The sequence below is a fragment of the Musca autumnalis genome, unplaced genomic scaffold (assembly GCF_047663935.1).
Source record: "Musca autumnalis isolate F117 unplaced genomic scaffold, ASM4766393v1 scaffold_4, whole genome shotgun sequence".
In the NCBI taxonomy this organism is placed as follows: Eukaryota; Metazoa; Arthropoda; class Insecta; order Diptera; family Muscidae; genus Musca; species Musca autumnalis.
Genome location: NW_027411977.1, coordinates 193,123,302 through 193,147,899, shown reverse-complemented (window position 1 = coordinate 193,147,899; position 24,598 = coordinate 193,123,302). Strand labels below are relative to the sequence as shown.

The 24,598-nt window shown below is 35.0% G+C and overlaps 1 protein-coding gene across 15 annotated transcripts in view; it reads right to left on the bottom strand.

Annotated features, from left to right (window-relative positions):
- Positions 1-24,598, bottom strand: part of LOC141401433 (protein phosphatase 1 regulatory subunit 16A-like) — a 73,698-nt gene that overhangs the window by 4,416 nt on the left and 44,684 nt on the right. The window lies entirely within an intron of this gene.

Sequence of the window (24,598 nt, the reverse complement as noted above, 5' to 3'; positions counted from 1 at the left end):
CGAAAATCGGGAAGTATCGTTATATTGGGGCTATGTTGAAAATTGTTGATGCTGATGTGTGGTGACCACTACAACCTTCAAATGTCAAATTACAGTTAGTTCGGTTACAAATTTTAGCTAAAATTGCCAATTACTGATAATTGGGAGGTACCGTTATATGGGAGCTATATCCGAACATGGACCTATGTTGACAATTTTTTATGGAGAGTTGTTGTGACCACTAAGAACTTCAAATGTCAAATTATCGCTAGTTCGGTTTAATAGTGTAGTTAAAATCATCAAATTACTGAAAATCGGGAGGTACTTTTATATGGGAGTTTTATCAATACATCGACCTTTCTTGACAATTTTTGATGGAGAGGTGTGGTGACCACTAAGAATTTCAAATGCCAAATGTTCAAATTACAGATAATTCGGTTAAAACTTGTAGGTAAAATTCTCAAAATACCGAAAATCCGTTATATGGGGATACCGAAATCCATTATACCGAGGTACCGTTATATGGGGCTATACCAAAACATGGGAGGTACTTTTATATGGGAGCTTTATCAATACATCGACCTTTCTTGACAATTTTTGATGGAGAGGTGTGGTGACCACTAAGAATTTCAAATGCCAAATGTTCAAATTACAGATAATTCGGTTAAAACTTGTAGGTAAAATTCTCAAAATACCGAAAATCCGTTATATGGGGATACCGAAATCCATTATACCGAGGTACCGTTATATGGGGCTATACCAAAACATGGACCTACGTTCATAATTATTTTGAATATAAGTTTTTTGGTCACTAAGAACCCTAAATATCAAATTATAGCTAATTCGGTCTAGAAATGCGAATTTAAACGTCAAAATACCTGAAATCTTTCGGTAACGTTATATGGGGGCTATTCCAAAACATGGACCTATGCCCACTAGTTATATAAGTTTATTGACATTTAAGAACCCTAAATGTCAATTTACAGCTATATCGGTCTGTAAATGTAACTAAAAACGTCAAAATGCATAAATCGGGGGTACCGTTATATGGGGGCTATACCAAAACGGACATATGTTATGTAAGTTTATTTACACTCAAGAACCCTAAATGTCAAATTATAGCTTAATCGACCTGAAAAAGTAGCTAAAACCGTCAAAATACTGTAAATCGGGGGGTACCGTTATATAGGGGCTATACCAAAACCTGGACCTATGTCCACAAGTTTTATTATATAAGTTTATTGACAATTAAGAACTTTAAATGTCAAATTATAGCTACATACATCGGTCTGAAAATGTAGCTAAAAGCGTCAAAATACCGTAAATCTGGGGGAACCGTTATATGGGGGCTATACCAAAACGTGGACCTATGTCCACAACTTTTGTTATATACAGTATCGGCCAAAACTAAAGCACCCCCTCAGTATATTTCTTTTAAATGATAATTTTTTTAAGAAAACAAAGTAATAAATTTATTTTTTATTTTTCTTTTTATTTATTTATATCTTTATTATTGGAAAACACAATAATAAGCAATTCAGAATTTAATAAACAAAAGTTAAAATTCAAAACACATTTTAGGTCGCAAATATAAGCGGACAAAACTAAAGCACCCCCCAATTTGAAGTACAACAAAAACTATTGAAATCAATATTTTGTTGCGTATACTCTATTCTGGATGACACAAGCACATCTTTTAGGCATAGAGGATACTAAATTATTAATTATTGCGGGCAAAATAATTGATTTTCGGAAAATTTAACTCAAATCCTCAAAATACTGAAAATCGGAAGTTACCGCTATATGGGGGCTATACCCAAACGTGAACCCAGGTCCACGATTTTTTGTGGATATGTTTTGTGACCACTGGGAACGCTAAGTACCAAATTACAGCTAATTTAGTAGGAAAGTGTGGCTTAAATACCCATAATACCGAAGATCGGAAGGTACTGCTATAAGGGGGCTACACCAAAACATTAGCCGATATTGTTCATATTCATCCAAAAATGATGCTGCAGCATCCTCTGGTCAAATACTAAACAGCTTAGGTTTAAAAATTAGCAAAAGAACGATTCACAGAAGAACGGCAGATGCCGGCTTATTCAGTCAGCAAAAAAAACCTTTCATATCGACTAAAAATGAAGGAGCCAGACTGGAAGACCCATTTGAACTGGAGTAGAAAAAATCGAGGACTGTGCGGTTTTCCGATGAATCTATGATTAATTTAAAGTAGTCAGATCGTAAAAGGCGTGGGCCAAATTGGCAACCGTTATATCATAACTATTGCAAAGACACTGTAAAACATGGAGGCGGAAGGGTTTTTTGCTTGTCGTAGGCTGAATAAGTCGGCGTCTACCGTTCTTCTGTGAATCGTTCTTTTGCTAATTTTTAAACCTAAGCGATTTTGTATTTGACCAGAGGATGCTGTAGCATCATTTTTGGATGAATATGAACAATATCGGCTAATGTTTTGGTATAGCCAACTTATAGCGGTACCTTCCGATTTTCGGTATTTTGGATATTTAAGCCACATTTTCCTACTAAATTAGCTGTAATTTGGTACTTAGGGTTCCTAGTGGTCACTAAACATACCCACCAAAAATCTGAACCTGGGTCCACGTTTGGCTATAGCTCCCATATAACGGTAACTTCCCATTTTCAGTATTTTGGGGATTTAAGCTAAATTTTCCGAAAATCAATTATTTCGCCTGCAATAATTAATAATTTAGTAACCTCTATGCCTAAAAGATGTGATTGTATCATCCAGAATAGAGGATACGCAACGAAATATTGATTTCAATAGTTTTTGTTGTACCTCAAATTGGGGGGTGCTTTAGTTTTGTCTGCTTATATTTGCGACCTAAAATGTTTTTTTGAATTTTAACTTTTGTTTATTAAATTCTTTATTCCTTATTTTTGTGTTTTCCAATAACAAAGATATAAATAAGTAAAAAGAAAAATAAAAAAATAAATTTATTACATTGTTTTCTTAAAAAAATTATCATTTAAAAAAATGTACTGAGGGGGTGCTTTAGTTTTGGCCGATACTGTAAGTTTACTGACACTTAGTAACCCTAAATGTCAAATTAGAGCTAAATCCGTCTGAAAATGTAGCTAAAAACGTCAAAATACCGTAAATCGGGGCGTACCGTTATATGGGGGCTATACCAAAACGTGGACCTATGTCCACAACTTTTGTTATATAAGTTTAGTGACGTTTAAGAGCCCTAAATGTCAAATTAGAGCTAAATCGGTCTTAAAATGTAGCTAAAAACGTCAAAATACCGTAAATCGGGGCGTACCGTTATATGGGGGCTATACCAAAACGTGGACCTATGTCCACAACTTTTGTTATATAAGTTTATTGACACTCAAGAACCCTAAATGTCAAATTATAGCTACATCGGTCTGAAAATGTAGCTAAAAACGTCCAAATACCGTAAATCGGGGGTACCGTTATATGGGGGCTATACCAAAACGTGGACCTATGTCCACAACTTTTGTTATATAAGTTTACTGACACTTAATAACCCTAAATGTCACATTATATATACATCGGTCTGAAAATGTAGCTAAAAACGTCAAAATACCGTAAATCGGGGGTACCGGTATATGGGGGCTATACCAAAACTTGGACCTATGTCCACAAGTTTTCTTATATAAGTTTATTGGCACTAACGAATCCTAAATTCAAATTATAGCTATGTCGGTCTGAAAATGTAGCTAAAAACGTCAAAATACCGTAAATCGGGGGTACCGGTATATGGGGCTATACCAAAGAGTGGACCTATGTCCACAACTTTTGTTATATAAGTTTAGTGACATTTAAGAGCCCTAAATGTCAAATTAGAGCTAAATCGGTCTGAAAATGTAGCTAAAAACGTCAAAATACCGTAAATCGGGGCGTACCGTTATATGGGGGCTATACCAAAATGTGGACCTATGTCCACAACTTTTGTTATATAAGTTTATTGACACTTAAGAACCCTAAATGTCAAATTATAGCTACATCGGTCTGAAAATGTAGCTAAAAACGTCCAAATACCGTAAATCGGGGGTACCGTTATATGGGGGCTATACCAAAACGTGGACCTATGTCCACAACTTTTGTTATATAAGTTTACTGACACTTAATAACCCTAAATGTCACATTATAGATAAATCGGTCTGAAAATGTAGTTAAAACGTCAAAATACCGTAAATCGGGGGTACCGGTATATGGGGGCTATACCAAAACTTGGACCTATGTCCACAACTTTTGTTATATAAGTTTATTGACACTTAAGAACCCTAAATGTCAAATTATAGCTACATCGGTCTGAAAATGTAGCTAAAAACGTCCAAATACCGTAAATCGGGGGTACCGTTATATGGGGGCTATACCAAAACGTGGACCTATGTCCACAACTTTTGTTATATAAGTTTACTGACACTTAATAACCCTAAAGGTCACATTATAGATAAATCGGTCTGAAAATGTAGCTAAAAACGTCAAAATACCGTAAATCGGGGGTACCGGTATATGGGGGCTATACCAAAACTTGGACCTATGTCCACAAGTTTTCTTATATAAGTTTATTGGCACTAACGAATCCTAAATGTCAAATTATAGCTACATCGGTCTGAAAATGTAGCTAAAAACGTCCAAATACCGTAAATCGGGGGCTATACCAAAACGTGGACCTATGTCCACAACTTTTGTTATATAAGTTTACTGACACTTAATAACCCTAAATGTCACATTATAGATAAATCGGTCTGAAAATGTAGTTAAAACGTCAAAATACCGTAAATCGGGGGTACCGGTATATGGGGGCTATACCAAAACGTGGACCTATGTCCATAAGTTTTCTTATTGGCACTTACGAATCCTAAATGTCAAATTATAGCTAAATCGGTTTGAAAATGTAGCTAAAAACGTAAAAATACCGTAAATCGGGGGCTATACCAAAACGTGGACCTATGTCCACAACTTTTGTTATATAAGTTTATTGACACTTAATAACCCTAAGTGTCAAATTATAGCTACATTGGTTAAAAAATGTAGCTAAAAACGTCAAAGTACCGTAAATCGGGGCGTACCGTTATATACCAAAACGTGGACCTATGTCCGCAAGTTTTGTTATATAAGTTTATTGACAATTAAGAACCCTAAATGTCAAATTATAGCTAAATCGGCTGAAAATGTAGCTAAAAACGTAAAAATACCGTAAATCGGGGGCTACCGTTATATGGGGGCTATACCAAAACGTGGACCTATATCCACAAGTTTTGTTATATAAGTTTATTGACACTTAAGAACCCTAAATGTCAAATTATAGCTAAATAGGTCTGAAAATTTAGCTAAAAACGTCAAAATACCGTAAATCGGGGGTACCGTTATATGGGGGCTATACCAAAACGTGGACCGATATAGCCCATCATCGAACTTGACCTGCCTGCCTGTTCGGATTGACCGATCATTACCAAAATTTGACAGAATTTAAGTTAAAGGACGTTCGACACCTCCAAATAATAGTTTGCTAATTCTGAACAGTGAGTTTTGCAGGACAAGCTCTAAAAGTTTGGAAATGTCTTTGACCTTCAGTATTATGCTAAGTAAATATTTGTTTATAACTTCTGTTCGGATTGTCCGATTATTACCAAAATTTGACAGAATTTAAGTTAAAGGACGTTAAATATAAAAATGTAAAGAACTTGAAAACATGCTAAGTCGACTTAGCATACTATTGTTTGGAGGCGTCGATATACTTTATAGGGTCGCAAAGTACACAACATGAATGTTGGGCGAACAAATTATATATATTCACAATTTTTTATTTATTCGTAGTTAATAAGGTGCTTTTATTGTACACCTTAATTAAAGCAAACTTAGGCAACAGTAAGGGTTCCCGTTTCTTTTATTTCGATTAAAACATTTCTTATTTATATCGACGCCTCCAAACAATAGTATGCTAAGTCGACTTAGCATGTTTTCAAGTTTTTTACATTTTTACATTTTACGTCCTTTAACTTAAATTCTGTCCAATTTTGGTAATGATCGGTCAATCCGAACAGAAGTTATAAACAAATGTTTACTCAGAATAGTAGTGAAGGTCAAAGAAAATTGTAAACTTTGAGAGCTTCTCCTGCAAAACTCACTTTTCAGACTTAGCATACTATTATTTGGAGGTGTCGATATTAGGTACTTTTACTTGCGGCAATTCTCAGTCTGTTGTGGGTGAGGGTTTTTTTAGTTCATAATAAATCATGGCGTTGGGAGGGCATAAAAGTTCGGCACTTCTAAAAAATTGGGGCGCCTTCGCGCAAAATACAAGCGCTAGAAAAAATCCGTTAAAGGCAAAATTGTGAGTTTAATGAAGATCTATCATCTCCCAAAAGTTGACAATTGTGTCATAGGTATGATAGCGGACGTACGCGGTTTTGTATTTTCAGGCTATTGGGAAAAATAAGTATGATAGGCTTAAAAACACATCTTGTACCGTTAGCAGACAACTACTGAAGAATATAAATCCCAATAATTCGCATGGAAAAAAAAACAATTGCAAATGTCAATATATTAATATTGTGAAATATGTAAAGGGTGGGGCGCCTACGCCATGATAGGGGCGTAGTGGGTTAATGTTAGAAATTTGTCATGTTTAACTTAAATTCTTTGTACCATAGATATACCCCACTATAATGGGAAGTTAAAATCAAATTTTATCCTAAATTCAAGGTACCTACTTCAATTAACAGCTAGAATCTGTTACTTTTTGTGAGTTTTAAAATCATTTTTGATTATTCAATAGAAAACATGTTCCTCTTTTGCATAATGTTGATATTTAGAGTCCGTTGCAGAATGTTCAATATCCCTGGGTTGGGAGGCTTCGCCACTTTTTAGACATTTTGTAAATTTTCAAAAATAATATTTTAAAAACAAAATTATAACCATTTATATATCAAAACTTATAGTCAAGGTATGCAAATATTTGTACCAAAAATAAAATTTGAAAAACTTTAACGGTGTCGGTATGAGAACATTTTGAATAAAAACGTGGCGAAGGCGCCCCATGTTACCATATGTGTAAAAACAGCAATTATTATGTTTATTGAACAGGGTCGTGCCTATGTGTGAAACCGAACAAATAGACATATATTAATTTTTGGAACGAAGGTTTTTTTTATTTATTTATTTATTTATTATAGTCAATGGAAAATTCAATTCCTTACAGACTAAGATTACAATATTATTGTTGAAAAGCAAAATAAATTGTTGATTTATTAATTAAATCATAAATAAATGTGGCAGATTGACATTTTCTTCGACAATCTAGGCTCTGTAAACCCAATAATCTGGTTCGATATGTTGTGTAAAAACATGGAACAATACCGGAAATTTTCAAGTGGGAAGTTTTGTACCACCAACGGAGATTAAATATTAAATTTTATACCTTTCGATGGGATATTGACGACACAACCTTAAAATACCGAAAATAGTAAAGTACGCTTCTATGGGGTTTTTTGAAGAAAAGGGCTTATACTGCTAATTCTCGTCTGCAATATTTTATATACCAATGGCAATTTAAATTCTAAATTTCAGTCATATCGGTGGTATATTTAGGCCACAACTTTCAAAATACCGAATATACCGACAAATTTTAGGTGGAAAGTTTTATGCCCTCAACGAAGACTAAGTACCATCTTGCAGCCATTTCCGTGTTATAATGAGGCTAAAACCTTCAGTATACCGAAAATTGGGTTCTATGGGGGTGGGGGGTACATGCACGTATACCGAAAAATTCCTTAGGGAAATTTTTGTAGCCCGGAAAAAGACTAAATACCAAATTTCAGCCACTTCGGTGGAATAATGAGGCTAAAACCTTCAAAATACCGAAAATCGGGCGGTGCCGTTCTATTGGAGCTATGTGAAGACGTTGACCTATATGGACTAATTTCGGGTGGAAAGTTTTATACCCACAACGAAGACTATGTACCAAATTTTAGCCATTTCGGTGTTATAATGAGGCTAAATCCTTCAAAACATTGAAAATTGGGTTGTACCGTTCAATGGGGTGTAAATTAAAGCGTGGGCCGATAGAGATAAATTTCTGGGAGAAAGTTTTGCATCCCAAAACAGAACGAAATATCAAATTTCAGACATTTTGGTATAGCATTTTTAGTATAGCTAAAACCTTCAAAAATACCGAAAACTGGGAGATATCGTCCTATGGGGACTATATGAGGGCGTTTGACCTATACCGACAATTTTTTTTAAATGTAGCTTTATTTAGTATATATTAACACTAGCAAAGAGCCCGCTACTTCGTATGCGGAAAGGATATAAAAAAACAAATAAACAATGGCAAACAAAATGGCAAACACTGAAAATTTTGCTGCATTAATACCAATTTTATTTTTATTTTATTTTTATATTTATTATTATTATTTGTTTTTATTTTAGTACTGTACGTACCCCTTTAGTTCGATTTTCTAAAAGATCAGACGTATCTCGCCCTTACACATTAACAGCGAGATCAACGTTGTACACCAATACTCACCCTTACTCCAAAAAATAAAGATTCCAGCACTGTCTCTATACCCAACAACAAATTGGGTGCCATTAAGTACTTTTCGTATACTTATGGTACGTATTTCGACGACATATGTCAACCCTACACTGATATCAAAACAAAGTAATTATAATTACAAATCTCAAGATTCCAGCTGTATCCGTTAGTCCAATTCCAAATTGTACCAAACTAAGAACCATTTCGAACTCTTCATACCCGTAAGTCAGATTTTCCAAAACTACCTCAATCTTTCACTTTAACAGTAATCTTAATTCCAAATTTCAGAATTCCAGCTCTATCCGCTAAACCAAATCCAAATTGTACCATAAGAACGAATTTTCAAAACTTCCTCAATCCAACAGGCCTACAATAATCATAATTTCAAATTGCAGGATTCCACCGTTATCCGTTCACCTAAATCCAAATTGTACCAAATTTAGTACCATTTAGTACTTTTCGTCCCATAAGTACGATTTTTCAAAACAACCTGAATACTACCTGAAGCTCTATCTGTTCACTCAAATCCAAATTGTACAAAATTTAGTACTGTTCGTACCCACAAGTACGAATTTCCAAAACTTCCACAATCCCACACCCTAACAGTAATCTTAATTCCACTTTTCAGGATTTCAGCTCTATCCGTTCACCCAAATCTGAAAGTAGTACCATTTAGTATATTTCATACCCATAAGTACGAATTTCTAACACTACTTCAATCCTACACTTCAAAAGTAATCTGAATTCCAAATTTCAGGATTTCAGATCTACATGTTCACCCAAATTCAAATTGTACCAAATTTAGTACAATTTAGTACTTTTCGTACCCATAAGTACGAATTTCTTAAAATTCCCCAATTCTGCAGTTCAACAGTAATCTTAATTCCAAATTTCAGGTTTCCAGCTCTATCCATTCACTCAAATCAAAATGGTACCAAATTTAGCACTATTTAATTTCCTTACATAAACACCACTTCCCAACTTTGATTCCCATACCAAATTTGAAGATTGTAGCTATATCAGTTCGAAATGTACAATTGGTACCAAATTTAGTAACTTTTAGTACTCTTCGTACACTTATAGCTAGAATTTCCTTAAAACCCTTTGGTAAATCTCAATAACTCTCCATCAGTGACCCTCGTTCAGAATTTCAGAAATTTAGCTCTTCGTGTTTGCCTAATACAATGGATACCATATTTAGTACCCTTTAGTACGTTTCGTACCTTTCTAGAACGAATTTCCAAAAACCACCTTACACAAAAACAAATTGTACCAAATTCTGCACCATTTAGTACTTTTCATAGTATGTATTTCCAAAGCCATCTATCTGCATATCTTAACCCCACACACAAACAGTGACTCTAAGAACAAATTGTAGAATTCCAGGTCTGTTCCTACATCCGATACCGAATTAAGAAAGATTTAGTACTTTTCGTATATTTATGGTATGCACCTACTTCTTAATCCACTTCCATATACCAACGCTACACACCAACACTCACCCTGACCCCAATAACAAATTGAGTGTCATTTCGTAATTTTCGTATACATATGGTACGTATTTCGACAACCACCTAGTATATCAACCCTACGTACCCATAAGTACGATTTTCCAAAACTACCTCAATACATCACTTCAACAGTAACCTTAGTTCCAAATAACAGGATTCCAGCGCTATCCGTGCAATCAAATCCAAATTGTACCAAATTTAGTACCACTTAGTACTTTTCGTACCCATAACAACGAATTTCCAAAAATACCTCAGTCCTACACTCCAACAGTAATCCTAGTTTCAAATTGCAGGACTCAAGCGCTATGCGTTCACCCAAATCCAAATTGTACCGCATTTACTATTTTTCATATCCATAAGTGTGAATTTCCAAAACTACCTCCATCCTACACTCCACCAGTAATCTCAGGTCCAAATTTCGAGATTGCAGCTCTATCCGTTCACCCAAATCCCCATTATAATAAATTTAGTACATTTCGTACACATAAGTACGAATTTCCAAAACTACCCTCATATCTCAAACTTACACTCCAACAGTAATCTCAATTCCAAATGTCAGGTTTTGCAGCTCTATCTGTTCACCCAAATCCAAATTGTACTAAATTTAGTACTTTCGCACCCAATCCTACAATCAATCATAATCTCAATTAAAAATTTCGAGATTCCAGCTCTATCCGTTCACCCAAATCCTCATTGTACCAAATTTAGTACTTTTCATACACATAAATACGAATTTCCAAAACTTCCCCAATCCTACACTCCAACAGTAATCTCAATTCCAAATTTCAGGATTCCAGCTCTTTCCGTTCAACCAAATCCCTATTGTACCAAATTTAGTACCATTTACTACTTTTCGTACACATAAGTACGAATTTCCAAAACAACCCTCATATCTCAATCTTACACTCCAACCGTAATCTTAATTCCAAATATTAGGTTTTGCAGTTCTATCCGTTCACCCAAATCCAAATTGTACTAAATTTAGTACTTTTCGTACCCATAAGTACGAATTTCCAATACCTCCCCACTCCTACACTTCAACAGTAATGTCAATTACAAATTTCAGGATTCCAGCTCTATCCGTTTACCCAAATCCCTATTGTACCAAATTTAGTACCATTTAGTACTATACGTACACATAAGTACGAATTTACAAAACCACCCTCATGTCTCAATCCTACACTTCAACAGTAATCATAATTCCAAATTTCAGGTTTCCAGCTCTATACGTTCACCAAAATCGAAATTGTACTAAATTTAGTACCATTTAGTACTTTTCGTACACATGAGTACGAATTTTCCAAACCATTTCCTTTTAGAAGCACCACTTTCCAACCTTGATTTCCATGACAAATTCCATGATTCTAGCTATATCCGTTCAAAATATTCAATTGGTACTAAATTTTGTAAAGTTTAGTACTTTCCGTACACTTAGAGGTCGAATTTCCAAAAACGCTTTTGTACATCTTTCTAGCTCTCCATCAGTTACCTTCATTCCAAATTTCAGAATTCTAGCTCTTACCGTTTGCCTAATACAAAGGGTACCATATTTAGTACCTTTTAGTACTTTTCGTACATTTCTAGGTCGAATTTCCAAAAACCCAGCCTTATCTCACCCCTACACACCAACAGCAACCTACACCCAAAATTTCAACTTTCTAGCTTCAGCCGTTTCGCCTGGGCGTTGATGAATCAGTCAGTGAATACCTCACCTCACTGCTCTTTTATATATATAGATGTACAATTTAGATATCGCGCGAAGCTTGTCGCTTGTCTGCAGGAGAAAAAAAAACTTACAAGTAAGTTATATACATTACATTTAACATTTTCAATAAAATTCAGCTATAGTAATTTGTTTTACTTATTTGATAATATTTTTATACATATTATACATATTATGAATTTATTAGGTATGTGTTTAGTAATTTTTTCTTCTAATTTTAATGCTTATATTGAATAGATCCAGGGGTAATTCATTCATCGTGGTAGGAAGACTGATAGCTAGGGCTCTTCTGCCATACTCATTTTTAAATGCAGGAGTCTTGTATCTTCCTTCAATTCTTCTTCGCGTGCGTTGGTTGTGATTGATGGCTTGTAGTAGACGGAAAAAAATGCGGAAAATTCATTAATGATTGTTGATTTATGAAGATTTTTGATATTAAAAACATGTAAATGCTTGTGTAGATTTTCGTTTTGTTGTGTTGTATTACGCTGATTTGGCGTTATATTGTTGTGTTGTTGGTATAACTCGAATTTTTTTAAGCTCTTCTGTAGAATTTTCAGTATTTTATTTTGAGCTGACTGCAATATAGAGCAATGTGTTGAGTTTCCCCAGGCTGTTATTCCATGCCGTAGGTAGGATTCAACTAGAGAAAAATACGCTTGTCGTATGACATGGTATGGGGAACAATTGCTCAGGTGGTAAATTGCATAGGACGATTTTCTTTGTTTCTTCCTGAGGTTATCAATGTGTGGTTTGAATATAAAATGATTGTCTAAAATTATGCCAAGATATTTGTATGTGTCCACTACCTCTATTTTTGTTGAGCATATGTCGCTTTGAGGTTCGTTATTTCTGCTATTTTGGTGTAGGCATTCTTTGTTGTGGAAAATTATTGATATATCTGTACTTGGAGAGTGTTTTGTTCTGAAGTGTATCAGTTTTGTTTTACTTGCGTCCATTATCATGGCACCATCTTGTTATCTTATTCATTTCTCTTTGCATTCTGATCTCTGCTGATCGTATGGATGTATCCGATACAAGGATAGTTGTATTGTCAGCGTATGAAAAAGTAATACTATCATTTAGGATTTTTAGCATTTCGTTGGTGTATAATATAAAGAGAATTGGTCCAAGTTTTGATCCTTGGGGGACTCCATACTCTGATTTATGTTCACTGCTTGTACTGCTGCCTATTTTAACTTTGAATGTACGGTGCTTTAGGTAATGTTCAAACAACTTTAGGCTTTGACCTCTTATTCCGTTTTTTTCTAAAGTGCAAAGTAGCTTCTGATGAGACAATGTGTCGAATGCTTTGCTGAAATTAATAAACATTGCTAAGCAATGCTTATGTTCCGACAAATTCTTATTTATTTCATTGGAAAAGTGTCCCAGTAGTTTGTTTATACTTTTTCCTTTTTGAAAGCCATATTGATTTGGGTTTATTATGGCATATTTGGTTAGAAAGCTATTTAGTCTCCTTGTTACTATTTCTTCAAACACCTTTTCGACAACTGGCAGAATAGAAATCGGCCTATAGTTTCCGTATGAGGATTTGGTTCCACTCTTGTAAATTGGTCGGATTATGGACGTTTTCAGCATGTCAGGTATGGTAGCTTCAGCCAAACTTCTATTAATCATGTTAACACTGGGGCCAACAGCTCAGAATTATTTTTTAAATCTATAAGCCGAATGCCATAAAGACCCGCGCTTTTTCTTGTGTTGAGATGTTTCAGTATACTTGTTACTTCTGTTACACTTGCGTTTTCCAAAAACATTGAATTTGACATACTGGTTTCAATATATGACAAGGTTCTTATTTTACAGGTGTGTACGATGTTCTCAACATTTCTTTTGAAGTAATTTGCAAAGTTTTCAGCTGTTACTGAAGTGTCTTGATTTACGAAATTTATTGTCAGAGTTTCATCTACACTGTTACTCTTTTTTCCAATTGCCTCATTTAAGGTTTTCCATGTTTCTCGCATATCACTTCTGTTCTGTACAAATTTGCGATAATAATATGAATTTTTGGCGAAAATAATTTTTTATTGAGTTGATTATTAAAACTTTTGTATATTCTTTCATTGACTGTAGTTTTGGATTTTCGGCATTTTTTGTAAAAATTGTCTCTTACGTTACAGCAATTTATTATTTCCTCTGTAAGCCAGGGATGTCCACTTCTGTTTTTATACCCTCCACCATAGTATGGAGGGTATATTAAGTTTGTTTTTCCGTTTGTAACGCATTGAAGTACTCATTTGCGACCCTATAAAGTATATATATTCTTGATCAGGGTAAAATTCTAAGTCGATCTGAGCACGTCCGTCCGTCCGTCCGTCCGTCCGTCTGTGGTAATCACTCTAGCATCCACAAAAATAGAGATAGGACGCTGAAATTTTGGGAAAATGCGTCTTTTGTTTGCAGGCAGGTCAAGTTCGATGATGGGCTATATCGGTCCACGTTTTGGTATAGCCCCCATATAACGGTACCCCCCGATTTACGGTATTTTGACGTTTTTAGCTACATTTTCAGACCGATTTGGCTATAATTTGACATTTAGGGTTCTTAAGTGTCAACAAACACATATAACAAAACTTGTGGACATAGGTCCACGTTTTGGTATAGCCCCCATATAACGGTACCCCCCGATTTGCGGTATTTTGACGTTTTTAGCTACATTTTTAGACCGATTTAGCTATAATTTGAAATTTAGGGTTCTTAAGTATCAATAATCTTATATAACAAAAGTTGTGGACATAGGTCCACGCTTTGGTATAGCCCCCATATAACGGTACCCCCGATATACGGTATTTTGACGTTTTTAGCTACATTATCAGACCGATGTAGCTGTAATTTGACATTTAGGGTTCTTAAGTGTTAATAAACTTATAAACTAGAAGTTGTGGACATAGGTCCACGTATTGGTATAGCCCCCATATAACGGTACCCCCAGATTTACGGTATTTTGACGGGTTTAGCTACATTTTCAGACCGATTTAGCTATAATTTGACATTTAGGGTTCTTAAGTATCAATAAACTTATATAACAAAAGTTGTGGACATAGGTCCACGCTTTGGTATAGCCCCCATATAACGGTACCCCCCGATATACGGTATTTTGACGTTTTTAGCTACATTATCAGACCGATGTAGCTGTAATTTGACATTTAGGGTTCTTAAGTGTTAATAAACTTATAAACTAGAAGTTGTGGACATAGGTCCACGTTTTGGTATAGCCCCCATATAACGGTACTCCCCGATTTGCGGTATTTTGACGTTTTTAGCTACATTTTCAGACCGATATAGCTATAATTTGACATTTAGGGTTCTTAAAAGTCAATAATCTTATATAACAAAACATGTGGACATAGGTCCACGTATTGGTATAGCCCCCATATAACGGTACCCCCGATTTACGGTATTTTGACCGGTTTAGCTACATTTGCAGACCGATTTAGCTATAATTTGACATTTGAAGTTCTTAAATGTCAATAAACTTATGTGACAAAACTTGTGGACATAGGTCCACGTTTTGGTGTAGCCCCCATATAACGGTACCCCCCGATTTACGGTATTTTGACGTTTTTAGCTAAATTTTCAGACCGATATAGCTATAATTTGACATTTAGGGTTCTTAAGTGTAACTAAACTTATATAACAAAAGTTGTGGACCTAGGTCCAAGTTTTGGTATAGCCCCCATATAACGGTACCCCCGATTTACGGCATTTTGACGTTTTTATCTAAATTTTCAGACCGATTTAGCTATAAATTGACATTTAGGGTTCTTAAATGTCAATAAACTTATATAACTAGTGGACATAGGTCCATGTTTTGGAATAGCCCCCATATTTTACCAACAAGTTTTAACCGAATTATCTGTAATTTGAACATTTGACATTTGAAATTCTTAGTGGTCACCACACCTCTCCACCAAAAATTGTCAAGAAAGCCCCCATATAACGGTACCTCCCGATTTTCAGTAATTTGATGATTTTAGCTACAATATTAAACCGAACAAGCAGTAATTTGATATTTTAAGTTTTTAGTGGTCACAACACCTCTCCATCAAAAATTGTCAACATAGGTCCATGTTCGGATATAGCTCCCATGTAACGGTACCTCCCAATTTTCAGTAATTTGGCAGTTTTAGCTACAATTTTTAACAGGACTAACTGTAATTTCACATTTGATGGTTGTAGTGGTCACCACACATCTGCATCAACAATTTTCAACATAGCCCCAATATAACGATACTTCCCGACTTTCGGTACTTTGAGGATTTTACTTAAAATGTTTAACCGAACGTAGGTCCATGTTTTTGTATAGCCCCAAAACAAACCTCCCGATTTTCCGTACCTTAGCTTTATTTTTTGGACGAACTTTCTGTAATTTGAGATTTAAAAGTCAACAAAAATTGTTCATTTAAGTTCATATTTTCGTACAGCCCTGATACCTCCGAACTAGCTGTTAATGACATTTGAAGTTCCCACGTTATGTACCGATTTTCGATATTTTGGGGATTCTAGCTAAATTTTTTAACCGAATTAGGAGTTATTTGACATTAAAGGCTCCCATCAAGAACTGTCAACATAGGCCCATGTTTTATTATAACCCGTATATAACAGTACCTCCCAATTTCTAGCCCACCAAAAATTGTCAACAGTTAGATATAGGCACCATAAAAAAGGGCCTCCCGAATGAAGCATTTTATGTACATTATCTGACATTTTAACGTACTCACTTAAAGTTGGGGACAGGAATGAATATTTTATGGTGGAGGGTATGAAAAATTCGGCCCGGCCGAACTTAATGCTTTTTTACTTGTTAGTTTTGCTTTTCTTTTCTTCTGTTGATTTTGCATAGATTTCAGAGAATGTTTTGAGGATTGTATTAAACAATTCATTCGATCCAATAGATTCCCTTACAATATTGTCGATTTCCTTCAACAGATTTCTGACTTTTTTATTATTGAGCTTAGTATATGACGATGCTTGGTTGCCTGTATTGTTTCTGGAGTGCTCAGTTTCGATGCTTCCAAATATGGTATAATGGTCGGATATTGTAGTGGTGATTATTAGACATCGGATTTTGCATATTTGCATATTTTTTAATATTAAAAATACGAAGATTCTGATTGGACCAAAATTCGTTTCAAAGAAATCTAAATTCAATGGTCATATTTCGTATTTATTTTGCATATTTGCATATTTTGCATATGCACAAAATATGCAAAAAATATGCAAAATATGCAAAAAAAATATGCAAAATATGCAAAAAAAAATATGCAAAATATGCAAAAAATATGAAGAATATGCAAAAAATATGCAAAATATGCAAACAGATTTTGGCCGAAAATAGTCATAAAAGTCGTTAAATTGTCATTTAAAGCTGGAAAAACCATCAAAAAATACATAACAGTGTTCTAAACTAAGACTGTTGACGGTATAACGTCGATTTTTTCAGCAGATTATTATGTTATTGAGACCATTTACGACAGTGTGGTATAAGGTATAGAAATATGGTATCGTAATACCATTTTTTTTATTATTAAACTATGTAAAAATATAAAATTTGATAAAATATTAAAGGTTTTATGTAAAATTCAATATTTTCTTTTTTGTAGCATCTTAATTTAATTTGTAGCATTGGGCTGGTTTTAACTCAAATGACCAAATCGATCTCGGATTTTTTAGCCGGGGAGCCACCTAAACCCTTTAGTATCGTTAGATTTTTAGATTGCCAAAGTTTGAGCACAATTCGAATGTGTTAAAACGTGGTACTGGGGCCTCGAAGTTATGAAAATAATTTTTTTTGCTATTTGGCGACTTCGGCCCATACATGTGGAACGGTTGAAGCTACTTGCCCGTATTACGCATTTAACTAAAAGCTATTCTGTTCTTAACATTTCTTGCTGAACAACAAAGTACGTAAGTGTTACTGAATTCGAGATAATACACCCAATGTCCCGAAAAAGGCCTTAGGGAAAAAATGGAGTCTATTTAAAAAAAAAAACAACTTTTTTCTTTCTATATTATCAAATTTTTGCGAATGAAAACGAATATAATTTCCTTTTTGGAAAATGTTGCCGATTAGGGCGAAGGTCTATTTTTTCTATTCATTTCTCGTTGGAGTCGAGCTTAATGACCGATGATGTTTGCAAGTGAAAAAGGAAAGCTGAAGATTCGAACCCTCACAACTACCATTATGTGACATGTTTCGCCTTTTGTAGAGGCTCATCAGACATATCGGCCGTGGAATGGCATCGCTATCCATCAAACATTTCCTTTTTCAAATGTAATTTTTTTACAAAGACGGACATTTGTACATTCATTGTATGGCTCCAATGACAAAGGCTTACATTTTGTTCATACATATTCTAATTTACTTATGCCCGTTATTTCAACGTCTAGGTAAACGGGTAGGTAGCTGCCTATTAGTGCAGTTTAACACATTGGCAACGATTAACCAGGTAAAATCCTTGGTGTAAGTAACACGGCCGTTCTTGACTCGGTAACGTTACCTATGCGTTGAAATTATAAAATGTTGCTTACACGGGAGATATCTGTGAACTCATAGATAGCTATGTCTTGAAATTACTGGCATTAAGGGACTGACATAATGGAGTTTTGGAGCCATCTGGGTACAGATGACAACTTGGTGATGAACTCGACTCCTTGCTATGTCGCTCACAATTTTCAAGATATTTACCATCCTTTACCCCTCCTGGTAATTGATGTTCTGTGGTCAATTTGCATTATCTTTTTCAAGAAATTCAGAGTTAAAGTTTAATCACTTGAACAACAATTAAGTCTAACTTGTAATTATGCCTGGTAAACCTTTTTCTAGGAATTTCGGCAGTTGATTTTTGTAAGTTTGGATCGATTATTTCAGGAAAAATTTCTATCTTTGCTTTGTTAAGATTTTTGTCGTCTTTTGGATCTTTACGGTGTTTTGTACTATCAGATCAAACAATGCCAGACCAATAAATTCAGGACTAAGGTACCACCTATGATTTATCATTTTGTTATTACCTTCATCTGATATTTGTTTGTGAATGCCTTTCGTATTAAGTAAATCTTCAATGCGGTTTAGGTCTTGTTTTGGACCTAAAAATATTTCTGAATATTTCTTTTTAACCTATTGATAATGTTTACCCAATATATCCTATATTATATCTATATAAACATTATCTTGTTCATTATACGTTTTGTAAAATCAATAACCCAAACTCTCACTTATAACACTCAGTTGTTGTCGTGTGGGATACCAAATAAACAAATAAAATAGAAAAAACATTCTGCGGCGTCCAGTCTCGAACGATTTAAACGCCTGGTGCTTCTACGGCCTCTTGTTCTTGGTCATCCTGATCCTTGCCTACTTCGAACTTGGATTTGTCAATCGCAGACTGTTCTTATAGAAATCTCTTGAATATGTTTGGTTGATGTCCGGATGTGCTTCCAAACTTGCAGTCAAAAATCCCTCTCAACAATTTTTCTAATAAATCTGTACGGTGGTACAGAAGCTCTTGACCTAATATTGCTAGTTCTTGTTTCTCCCATGAGCTACTGTCAGTTTCAGGAACGCATAGTAGTTGTTCTTTACCCCCATGTGATACCAGAACAGCAACTCGTTTCTTCTTCCCTGTTTTGAGAATATCTGGTAATAGTTTTCCATGCCAGTGTACACAAAAAGCCTCGTTCCTTGAAGCTGTTGCGTTTATTTTTCACGGTTTATTCTCCGCTTTTCACGGATAAAGCTTCTAGAGATCTTATATTTGTAGGGATCATCTCCGAAAGGAATTAGACCAACAGATGATAAGGTCTCTGCCATTCGAGATTTTGAGAAACCGATACAGTTAAGCTTATGCAAAAATTTATGGGTATGGTCAATTACTATCATAGGTACATTCCCGGACTGGCGGAAATGTCGGTTCCTATACATGATATGATAAATTGCGCTTTCAGTGATAAGAAAAAAATTTTAACATGGGATGACAAGGCTGAGAAAGCCTTCGTCGACATTAAAAAAGCTTTCGCATCTCGAATTATGTTGAGTCACTTTGATGGTAAGTCAAAACTAACGTTGACGGTTGATGCGTCTTGTACTGCAATCGGAGGGGTCCTACAGCAGGTACGTGGTAGTGTAACGGAGCCGTTGGCGTTCTTTTCACGGAAACTGTCCCCTACAGAATCGAAATATAGTGTTTTTGATCGCGAATTACTGGCGATTCATGACAACATAAAGCATTTTAGGTATATGCTTGAAGGAAGATGTTTTACAGTGTTTACAGACCATAAACCACTGATACGTGCTATGGAGTCAAAGACAGAACGAAGTCCACGACAGATCCGACAATTAGAATACATTTCACAATTTACGAATGATATTCAATACGTTCGAGGAACTTCCAACGTCGTAGCTGATACGCTTTCAAGGTCGTTTGAGGTTGAGGTCCTGAATAGCTCGGAGTTGAATTTGAAATTATTGAGTGCAGAACAACAAAAAGATGACAAGCTGACAGAGATTTTGCAAAATAAGGATACATTCCATAATTTAAAGCTAATCGAAATTCCGTTGTTTAATATTAATCTTTGGTGCGAAGGGTCACAAGAGACACCGCGACCGTATATTCCACTAACAATGCGTAGAGTGGTGTTCGAAAAGTTGCATTCTGTTTCCCATCCAGGTGTTAGAGCTAGTCGTCGGATGATTTGTAAGAGATATTACTGGCCAGGTATGAGCAAGGAAATTAATGTTTGGGCTAGAGATTGTATTGGTTGTCAGAAATCGAAGATAACTAGGCACACAAAATCTCCTGTAATGAAAATAGATATTCCGAAGGGCAGGTTTGAGCATATACATGTTGATATTGTAGGACCATTGCCACCTTCACGCGGTCATCGATATCTACTGACTGTCATTGATAGGTACACACGTTGGCCAGAAGCATACCCACTTAGGGATATTACGGCTGAAACAGTCGCTCGGACTTTATTTTCTAGATACGTGTCTCGTTTTGGGGTGCCACTCACTATAACAACTGACAGAGGAACGCAGTTCACATCAAAGATGTTTACGGAATTAACCCGGTTACTCGGCAGCCACAGAATTACAACTTCTGCATATCATCCCCAAGCAAATGGCATGGTTGAGCGGTTTCATAGGCAGCTTAAAGCTGCAATTATGGCAAGCAATCAGCAAGCAAATTGGTTCGAGGTGCTTCCGATGGTGTTGTTAGGGCTAAGGTGTACATTAAAGGAGGATTTAGGCCATACTCCTGCTCAGATGGTGTATGGACAGGACGTACGTTTACCTGGTGAGTTAGTAGTTCCAAGTACAATCGATTAGAACTCTGAATTGGTGGATAAATTGAAGGGTTATTTCAAAGACATTCGATCCAATTTATCGCATCACAAGAACACTACTAAAGGGGTATATATATCCAAAGATCTTTCTAGTTGTAAATATGCATTTGTACGCGTAGAAAATGGGCGATCTTTGCAGCAACCATATGAGGGCCCATACAAAGTTATAGAAAGAGATAAGAAATTTTTCAAGCTAGAAATCGATGGAAATATTAGAACTATTTCGATAGATAGAATTAAACCTGCATTTGTCGAGACCACCGAGTCCCAAAATGAGGACAAAAGAGTAAAGCGAGTAACTTTTAATTTGTTGGACATTGATGCTTCAGGAGGGGGAGTGATGTAGGTACACTATATGTTACTTTACAATAAATTATTTATATCGTAGTTCACATTGTTTTGACTTTTATAAGTTTTCAGTTTGAATATGAAAAATATGTATTGAGTCATTCATTCCAATTTTGTACATTAATAAAATACATTGTCTTTTTATAAAGAAATTGTGTGCCACAATTAATTGATATCATTGTGCATCAGACTGGGGCCACACTAGTAACGTTCATATACACCTTACAGGGGTCCAGCACCAATGACAATTGCATAGTTACGATTTTCTTGAAGCCACGCTTGCTTGTATTCGGGACAGATGGTTCTTTAGATTCTACGATACGTTTAGCATCAAAACAAGACCTAGACCTCATTGCAAATGTATTGAAATTAGAAAACGTTGACACACAAATTTCCGAAAAAGGAAATAACAACATAATTATGGCATTGTTTGATCCAACGGTGCAAAACGCCGTAAAGAGTCAAAAGGCGACAAAAATCTTAACAAAGCAAAGATTAAAATTTCTTCAGAAATATTCGATCCAAACTTCCAAAAGAACAACTGCCGAAAATCCTAGAAAAAGATCTGGCATAATTCTTGTTGTTCAAGAGATTAAACATTAACTCCGAATTTCCAGGAGGCGCAAAGTATGGTAAACAACTTGAAAGTTGCGAACTACATAGCAGAGCGTTCTTCAAGTAGTCATCTGTACCCAGATAGCTCCAAAACCACATGATAGATGTCTGACTCTCGAATAAATTTAATTTAGAACAAAATGTCAAAGACATTTGCTTTCATTCCAAAAATTGATAAAAATGAAGAAAATGTTTTTTTAATAGTCTCCATTTTCGCACAAAGACGTACCTAGTCACGTTTTTCGGGACATTGGCTTTATTATCTCGAATTCTGTAATACCTACGTAGTTTGTTGTTCAGCAAGAAATGTTAAGAACAGACTTAATGCTTAATATGGACAAAAAGCTTCAACCATTCCAGAGAAATGGGTCGCCGAAATCGCTAAATAGCCAAAAAAATCGAGATTTTCATAACGTCAGGGCCCCAGTGGCACATGTTAACATATTCCAATTGTGCTCAAACTTTGACAGTCTTAAAATCTGACCCAACTAAAAACTTTATGCGGTTGCCGCCTTAAAAAAATTCGACATCGATTTGTTCCTTTTGAACAATAACCGGCCCAACGCTACAAATTACATAGAAAGTATTGAATTTTACATAGAGCGTTTGATATTCTATCAAATTTTATATTTTTGCATAGTTTAATAATAAAAAAATTGTATTACAATACCATACTTTTATACCCTACACCACACTGTCGTAAATGGTCTCAATAACATAATAATCTGCTGAAAAAAAAACGATGTTATACGGTCAACAGTCTTAGTTTAGAACACTGTTATGTATTTTTTGATGGTTTTTCCAACTTTAATTGACAATTTTACGACTTTTATGACGATTTTCGGCCAAAAACTGTTTGCATATTTTTTTGCATATTCTGCATATTTTTTGCATATTTTGCATATTTTTTGCATTTTTTGCATGTTTTTGATATGACCCCAAATATCGAAAAATTGACCCTTAAAACGCCTAGATCCAAAATTTGAGTCCAATCGGATGAGAAATAAAAAAACATGCAAAAATCCGATGTCTACTCATCACGCTCATTTGCTAATCCCGTCGCCTCTGCTGGGAAATTTGGTCTTACTTCGGGTATTCTGTAACAATTGCATTTTAACGGCCTATACATAATAAACTACATGCTTTCGTACCACCCTGTTGTTGTTACCCACTAATATGAGGTAAATCTATTACAATTGATATTCAACCCAAAAACAACAATGTAATGATATGCAAATGAGATCTCAATTGTGATGTTGTTGTACTCCCGCTATGGAAAAAACCAGAACTTATGACTAGACAAACGCACAAGCCAAATTTCTTTTTCTTCCAACATTCGACCTGCAAAGAAGTTCTAATTAGTACAGACAACAATTCAGTTCATAGTAGTCTGTCCAAAATTGTCTATTTAATTATTTTTTAAAGTGCAGTCAAAATTCACATGTATTAAGATTTGCTTAAATATAATAAAATAAACTTTAAGATTTGCGGAAATAAAATACACCAGCTTTAAAATTTGCTTAAATAAAAATAGAAAAATCCACATAAAATCTCAAGGTAATTTAATTAGTGTGTGCTAAAAAAATACAGTGTTCATTAAGGTGTTTAAATTTTATAGGAAATATTCTGGAATTATTACATACATCTGCCTTAATCCAATAAATTAGTGAAGTGAATCATTGACAGTTAAATATTGGCATACACTCTACCCCGGTAAATTTCCTTGCTAAACGACATTGTTGAAGAGAAGTCGTCAGAACACGTGAGGAAGCCGGGGCAACAGAAAACGTGTATACACGCTATACCAGGCTCCAATACTTTTCGTGCATCATATTGCCTAAGAAACTACAATACGCCAAAACTAGTCTTAAAGCTGCTTCAAACTGACGGTTTTTTTATGGAAAATTCCCAAAGGCAAATCACCACTATTTGCAAATTAGCACCACAAGAGCCTACAACAGCAAGTATTTCCATAACCTCCCCAGGATCTATATATTTGGTCCAGAAATTCCATAAGCCAACGGTTTTGGGACTGCTGTTAATTTCATTGCCAAGACACTAAAAGGAAAATACACAAAGTCACTGATATTGCACATGTTTCGAGTTTGAAAATCATGGCAAAATTGCCCAATAAGGAGAAAAAATCAGCCATTTTTATATTCAATTAAGTATAACCTCAACCCATAAATTAACTATTAAAAAGTATATGCATTCTAATGATTAAGCTATATTAATATATACATTTCTTTAATTTAAGGTATAATTCCATATGTTAATACACATTTTCTAAGATTCACCCTAATATTCATAAATCGCAACAATAATCTCGAACAAACATACATACATTTAATAGCTAAGCGAAAAAAAAAAATTTTGGATATACCTAAGCGTTAACAGTGATCATAAAAATCATATTGAGTGTTTGATCGAACATCATTAGTATGATCACATATCAATAACTGCAAGCACATTATCATCGACCCTTCATTACGAACATCATCATCATCACA